The sequence below is a fragment of the Coptis chinensis genome, chromosome 3 (genome assembly GCF_015680905.1).
Source record: "Coptis chinensis isolate HL-2020 chromosome 3, ASM1568090v1, whole genome shotgun sequence".
NCBI lineage: Eukaryota > Viridiplantae > Streptophyta > Magnoliopsida > Ranunculales > Ranunculaceae > Coptis > Coptis chinensis.
The window spans coordinates 28,908,254-28,916,594 of NC_141458.1; the positions used below are offsets into that span (position 1 = coordinate 28,908,254).

General features: G+C 39.9%; 1 long non-coding RNA gene across 1 annotated transcript; it reads right to left on the bottom strand.

Moving 5' to 3' along the window:
* Positions 1–4,146: 4,146 nt before the first annotated feature.
* LOC147509034 (uncharacterized) lies at positions 4,147–5,952 on the bottom strand. The gene is made up of 3 exons (XR_015216488.1): positions 5,483–5,952; positions 4,777–5,391; positions 4,147–4,689 (listed from the first exon to the last, which is right to left on the bottom strand). It is a non-coding gene; the product is annotated as an uncharacterized LOC147509034 (long non-coding RNA).
* Positions 5,953–8,341: the final 2,389 nt, after the last annotated feature.

Below are 8,341 nucleotides of genomic sequence, written 5' to 3' on the forward strand. Positions count from 1 at the left end.
GGTTTTTCTTTATAGTAGAATGAAACTTTTATTGTATGTTTAGTGTATGGAGTAGATGTTTCGACCTCCACTTACGTGGCAAACGTCTATTAGTAGAGGTCTCTATTTTATTCATTTAATCAACAGGGCTAAAGCCCAATTCGCAATATCATGGATCGATCAATGCGGGCGCATTAACTCATGTGTATACAGGTTGAACCTTAGCTACATGGCTTGCCACTAATGTACATTGATTTATGTCTAGATTCATTTCTTATCAAAGAGATAATTATCAGTTGACAGTTATATTCTATCACAATTACTCAAGCTATAAGATTACTTGAACTACAAAGACTCTCTACTCTACCTATATAAATACCAAACTATTTTTCATAAGGAACTATGTAGAAACTTGATCCCTAGAGAATAGATTTGGAGTGCACGAAGCGACCATTATTTGGTTCGGTTTCATCTCCCCAACATCAAATTCCTCTATTTCTTAGTGCGTTCTTTACCATTGCTCTCATTGTGTTGAAGCGGTTTATTGCGTAAAACATAATTGGCCGTCATGTGGGGAATTTAGAATTCATTATCACGTGAAACAATCAAGATGGTAAGCATAAGAAGCAGACCAAATAGTCAACATATTCCTCCTGCTAATAGGAATTGCAACCCTCGAAATTCAAATCGGCCAATGCAAGAACCGTTGAACAATCAAGTTGCTCCTAGTGGTAAGATCAATTCTCAACATCCAACCGTAGCAGTGCCACCGCCACCACCACCGCCTCCGCTACCGCCACTCCTAATACGGTTGAGCGTGAGTTACGACAAGTCAAAAATTTAAAATAGGAACTTGAGAAGGAAGCTGGCAAAGAGGCAAAGGCGGTGAACGAGGCGCAAATTCAACAACATCGGCGACCACGAAGGGGACGCAGCCATTCCGGTGTATGGGACCGTCTTGAAGATCCACTTCATCGTCCTCAACAACGTGTTATTTCTCAAACACAATCAACCAGTGCACACTCTAAGAGTAATGACCCTATTACCCATACTTATGGGGAGAATCGGATTGGCAGGGATAACTACTACCCTAGACATGTCTGATCTCAAATGGAAGATTTACCTATGAGAAGCAATTTCAGGGAAGACCGCTATCCGAGATATGTCCGACATGACTGGGAAGGCGGGCATCCCAAACAAGAGCAACAAAACATGGAGAAGTGGTATAATTATACCGACCACCCGGTGAGGGTGACTACCGCCTAAACGGGCTAGTTACGAGGGGATAGACAAAGACAATCACCGGTCGGAGCTGATCGTGCGTACCACCAAAGATCTCTAACTCCAATAAGAGATAATGGCATGTATCTTTCTCCACATGAGCACGAACGGGGGCATCTAGTTGTTCGAGCCAATACTTTAACTCTAACAGAACAACAGTTGAAAGAGTTGATTGCAAAAGAACTTAACGATAGAGAGTCAAGGGATGTAAGAATGAAAAACTTGACGATCGATGATGGCGTGCTTGATAAGTTTTCACTTTCGACATTCGGAAGCTTACCACCATCCGACTTCAAACAACCCGATTTTAAACTTTATGATGAGTCGGAAGGAGATCCTGGCTTGCATGTTCTATCGTTCAAAAATAAGTTGGTGTTATGGGGTGGAGATGATCCGCTCATATGTAAGCTCTTTCCATCAACTCTAAAGGGAGAAGCATTACGCCGGTTTAGTGAATTGCCTTCAAGATCAATTCACCAATTCAATGAACTAGAAAATCAGTTTGTTAATCATTTCCGCCACAATTGCAAGACGCCAAAGGATGTTGACTCACTTTTGAACATCAAGCAACAACGTGACGAAAAGTTACGTACTTTTGTTACTAGGTTCCGGAAAGCAGCAGCATCGCCGCCGCCGCTACCGCAAACGGCGGTACAAACGCCTCGAAAGAAGGCGTTGCGGAAGAAAGTATAAGGAAAAACTTCATCCCAGATTGGACCGACCTGACAGGGAAAGCCAACCTCGCAGATTTGTGGAAAATTGCCATCCTAGACAGGTCCGTCTAGACAGGGAAAAAAGGCGTCACGGAAGAAAGTATAAGAAAAACTTCATCCCGGTGACCGACCGACCGGTGGAAGGCCGACCCGCAGATTTGCGGAAAATCGCCATCCTAGGCAGTCCATCCGGATAGGAAAAAAGCGTCCGCGGAAGAAAGTATAATGAAAACCTTGATCCTAGATGGACCGACCGCGGGGAAGGCCGACCTCGCAGATTTGAGAAAAGCGCCATCCCGACCAGTCAGTCCCAGGCGAGGGATGAAGGTGTCACAGAAGCAACTAGAGGGAAGACCACAATCCCAGACAAACTACCGACCTAGATAAGTTGGTTACATGCAAAGAAAAAGACAATCTTCAGTCGGACCCGAAAGTGTGTACCGCCTAAAATCTTTAACTCTTGTAAGAGGTAATGGTAGGTGTCATCTTCCACATAGGCTCGACCGGGGGCGTCTGTCTATTTAAATCTTCTGGGTGAAATGGATTTCACTCTTCAATACAATTTTTTCCGATCTGCTGGGAAAAATAATGGAGACTTATATCGATGATATAGTCGTTAAATCGAAGGATACTGAGACTTTAAAGAAGGCGGTAACTTGGAACATTGATTGTGAGATGGCATTGCAACAACTGAAGAAATACTTGGCCAGTCCTCCTATATTAACAAGTCCTTCAACGGGTCAACCTAGTGGCATATACCGGCGGCTACAACTCAATTTGTTAGTGATGTTCTTTTCATTGATGATGGTAGACCCGTCTTTTTATCGAATCAAGTAGATTAGCCAAATGGAAAAGTTATCTTAATGCATATAGCATTGTCTTTGAAAGTCGTATTCACTCTTGAAAAAGGACATGCTCTCGCTTTTTGGTAGCTGATTTTCCGATTGATGATTCTCTATTGACGATTTTTGTCGGGGAAGAATCTATGGACGACATCTCGCCGCCAATAACCGGGGCGGCGAAGACCAACTTGAAAACGCAATTCCTAAACCCATTGACCTATGTATTGTTTACTCGGATGGCTCCCATAGTAAATCACGGGTCGGAATGGATGTGTTTTTTGTTAAACCCGTGGAAAAAAGATTGGGAAATATATGCGACTTGGCTTCGCCGCTTCAAATAACGAAGCCGAGTATGAGGATGTCATTTGTGCCTTGAGAACAGCTTTGACACTGGGGGCGCGAAAGCTCTAGTTATACACGAATTCTCACCTTGTTGCAAATCAGTTTGGTGGGTCTTTTGAAGCAAGAGATGAGCGTATGGCGGCTTATCTTAGTTTGATACAAGTCTTGCTCAACAATTTGATAGTATCTCTATCACTCAAAGACCCCGAAATGATTTACGTCATGCAGATTCATTGACTTATCTCTCCACCGCCGTTAGAAGCGAAGGGTTTGACACATCACTTTTGCAGTCGTCTTTTCGTCAGTCTAAGTTTGAACGTTTTAACGCTCGCTTAGTTCATTACTATCATTACGAAAAAATCTGATGAAGTTACCACATTTAGCTTTGTCAGTCTAAGTTTGAACGCTTTTTACGCTTGCTTACTCATTACTATCATTACGAAAATATCTGACGAAGTTACCACATTTAACTTTGTCAGTCTAAGTTTAAACGTTTTTTACGCTCACTTACTCATTACTATCGCTACGATAAAATCTAACGAAGTTACCATATTTAGTTTTGTCAGTCTAAGTTTGAACGTTTTTTACGTTATCTTAGTCATTACTATCGCTACAACAAAATCTGACGAAGTTACTACGTTTAAGCGATCTAAGTTTACTACAGTTTAACTATCACTATAACAAATCGACAAAGTTACCCGCGTTTAACTTTATTAGTTTAAGTTTGAATGCTTTTATGCTCGCTTAGTCCGTTACTATCACTACGACAATATCCGACTAAGTCACCGCGTTTCGTTTTGACAATCGAAGTTCTAACGTTTTTACACTCGCTTAGTCTAATTTTGCCGAGTTAAGTTAGCATTGGGGACATTTTTCTCTACATGGGGGCGTCTTGTTCTATTTCATTTCAATTACATAAATCTATAATATTGTCAATTTTCCACAGGTATGTTATCTGACACAACAACAATATTCAATAATAAACCTATCTTTATTTTTATTTTTATTTTTCATCAAAAGAAGTATTAGCTCTATGGTATTACATTCACACAATTACCTAATCAATTGTCTCTATCAATTGTCTTACGGTTGTTCGATTAAATCTTCATTTTCTTCTTCGAAATCTGCATTCACTTCGCTTAACGCTTTCGGTTAACTATTTTCCGCAATCATCCTTTTTTTTCTATGGCATTATGCCGATCTTTCTCCGAAAAAAATTTCGAGCGAAAATTTTCGTCAGCATCATTATTTTTTCTAAGGCATTCTGCCGATCTTTCTACGAGAAATTTACCAACTGAAATTTTTTGACAGCTTCATTATTTTTTCTAAGGCATTAAGCCGAACTTTCTGAGCGAAACTTTCCAAGGCTCGTACAACTGTCGTTTCTCCGTGCGGCAAAAATTCGCATTACGTTAACTTTCTAAGCGAAAACTTTATTCAGCTTCTTTATTATTATTTTTTCTACGGCATTGTGATCTTTCCGTTCGAAACTTTTCATCAATATCTTTTGCTCATAATTCCGCCGTTTCAACCTGCGACGCAAATATAAATCTTTTCGTTAGTCTTTCAGACTTAACCAAAATGTGAAGCTAACTGGAAAAAAAAAAATACTGACATACCTGTTTCATGCCGTCGAATTTTTTTTTGCCACCGCTTTGTCATATTCTCCGAACTTTTCTCCGTCTTTTTCGGCAGCCCAATATAACTCAATTATTGTGCAATTTCTTTGCTTAACGGAATTGCACTCCCGCAACTTAATTGTGAGTAAGTCATTACTACTTCATCTTCTTCGACTTTCGTTTCAAATTCATACACTTCGTCCATCTCAAATCTCTCGAGTGCTAGTATTTTCCGTAATTCTTTAAGTGACCATCGTCGTGGCGTCGTGTGTTCGTTGTATTTGTCACCTTCTTTCCACCTCACCAAATCTATGATCGTCATCAAGTTTTCTTCTTCTTGATTATCTTTCGCCTGTTTAATACGGTCGTTTCTCCCTGTAAAAAAAAAAAAAAAAAAAAAAAACGGGTCAGAAAGCACCAAAACCGTGTTCACTGGGCCATATTAAAGAAGCGCAGGTATGGTGCCCCTCTTTTACTGGCAGTGCACGGTATCATGTTTTGTTGAAACAAGTTTTGAATAGCGGCGCCATTAGTTTCGCTATCTCAACGTCTTCCACACCAGTTCCTGATGAAGTTCACCCCACCAACCAACGTTAGATTTTTTGTCACCACCATCTGTTCCATGCGGGGGACATCATGAGAAAAGAGTTCAAAAGTTCAGAGGCAATGAAACCACAACAGCAGCGTAACGCGCAAGTTTACTTACCACAGTATATTTGAACTCCAAGATGAGCTGCAAGGTGGATATTTAATGGACGCGGCTGATTTTTTTTTTCATTTGGAGTAATGGTCTACAGAGGGACATCACTTTGCAACCAAACCCACTAGATTTCCAACACTTGAGATCGGAAACAAAATGACCATCAACACCACCATGTGATATTTGTTCGTGTTTGATCATGCATTGATCTTAAATCTGGCTCACGTGAGTTCCTCGTTCACGCTAAACTTCATGGCGAGAGCACGTCGTTATGCGGCACGAACAACGCTCTACCACCAAAGGCCATGTTGCTTTGCCAGCCAACCTTGAGCCTAACTGAAACCGCCACAAGTTTATATATAAGCAGAGTTTGCTGGAGAGAGAACGTACCTGCTAGTCAAAGCGAAGACGAAACACGGCGTACGGCGTTCTAGAGCGGCAGTACTGCGTCAAGCTTTCTGCGACTTCAGGGAGTCTTGACCCGCGCTCGTTTGATAAGCCCATCTGCGCCAAAGACTTATATAAGGTTTTGTTGAGCTGGTTTTTCATTGCTGGAGGGATTCTTTTATAATCAAACTTCATCCGTCATCTCAATTCTTATATCTTCCATATTCTTATCACATCCGAACACTTTGAGTCCGATTCCTGTTTAACTTTCTTTTATTACTATTATTACTATATTGCCCCTATGTTTAATTTCAACGGTCTCATCCTCGTATCAATATTCCGCTGGCACGCGTCATCGACATCACTTTCGCATTGTTACGTAATGTGTTCGGTACAGTGTTCGCACTCAATTTCTTTTGAAATTTTATTTATGTGCATCTTTTATTTTATCTGTGCATTTTCGGCCATTTTTTATTTAACTACGTCCTTGCGTATCGTATACGTTAATTTGAAATTTTTTCATTTCTAATAATTCACGAATTTTTTCCGATTGTCCATTTTTCTATCGTTTATGTTTACATGACACTTTGTTATATACTCCGCTTACTTTTTATTATTCCAAGTTTTCCTTGATTTTTCTTCTCTTCTTTGCCATGTGAACTTTGTTCGCATGACAAAGAGGGAGCGGTGTTTCGACCCCCACCTACGTGGCAAACGTCCATTAGTAGGGGGTCTCTATTTTATTCATTTAATCAACAGGGCTAAAGCCTAATTCGCAATATCGTGGATCAATGTACAGGCGAATTAACTCGTGTGTCTAAGGTTGAACCTTAGCCACGTAAACTTTGCAATTAATGTACATTGATTTATGTCCATATTCATTTCTTATCAAAGAGATAATTATCGGTTAGCGGTTATATTCTATCACAATTACTCAAGCTACAAGATTACTTTGAGCTACAAAGGACTCTCTACTCTACCTATATAAATACCAAACTATTTTTCATAAGGAATGCATTGGAAACTTGATCCCTAGAGAATAGATCTTGGATACGTAGGCAGCCATTATTTGGTTCAGTTTCATCTCCCCAACATCAAATTCATCTGTTTCTTAGTGCGTTCTTTATCATTGCTCTCGTTGTGTTGAAGCAGTTTATTGCCGAAACAGTAGACCTTAGAGCTTGTAAATTGTAATATGCTTATCGCGATGGCAAGCACAACTGTGCTCTTATTTAAGTTGTATACTTGTACTGCTGCAGTACGAATGAATTATAATATTCTAAAGCAAGACTGACTCAAACTCATAAGGTTCCAGTCCAAATCTACATGTTATCAATGCTTTAAGCATATCGCCACGCGAGATTTACTTCACAAGGGCTGCTAAAAAATGATCTCTGGGACTCATGATTTATCAAAACAGAGAAATCAAATTGTGTTTGTTGTTGGCTGTTGCTAACATTACAATGCAACATTCACAGCCCAGTATAAATGAGGATGAATGCCCGAATGGTTTCCGGGGATGAAGTACAAGTCCGGAGATGTTTCTTAGATCATTTCGCTCACAGAGCAAAATAATCTCGTACTTAAACATAAAAAGCATAATAGCTTTTCATTGCTAACACTAAACAGGCACACACACAACAGCGGAGGTGATAAAGTTGCAAACGCAAAGCACAAAACTGCAGTGCTTGCATGTAAAAAGGATGTTTGAATTAGCATTACTGTATCCTGACTTGTTAAGTAGAATACAAAAGTTATTAGTAAGAGCAACAGACAGTAGGATGAGAGGAGAAAACCAATACCTATATAGCATCCACACAAAGGATAAAAGGATGCAGTTTGCATGTTCAGACAGCAGATTAGGTCATATCACACAACTGCTCCCAAATCTTCGCTCAAAAGGAAAAAAAGCTATTGATTATTATTTTTTCGGTAAACAAGAAAGCTATTGATCGAAATGATTTATAAATTATTCCGAATATCCTCTGCCTTTACCTTGGAATATTTCTCTTTCCTCTCGAGCCCTAAATCCTCTCATAAAACCAAACAAATGCCACTTCTCCGAATGGTCACTCAAGTACCATGAGGCTAGAACCTCATCTGAACTCTGGATAACATATACTTATCCTTTGAGTACCATGAAGGCTAGAACCTCCTCTGAACTCTGGAAAACATATACTTATCCTTTGAGTACTAAGCTCATGAGTACCATGAAGGCTAGAACCTCCTCTGAACTCTGGACAAGGTAGATGCTAAACCAACACAACTGACGACGATCAAAAGAAAGGCACATCAACCAGGGAAACCAACTATGAGTAAGAGTGAGGGACATTAACTGTCCAATAGCCATACAAACTTACAAAGAGGGCAAGAGATCAGAACTATCTTTTTTTTTTTTTTTTTTCTCAGTAAGACAAGAATTTCATTATATAACATGGTCATTAGGGTGTTAGACATACATCTTACTCATCCAAAAAT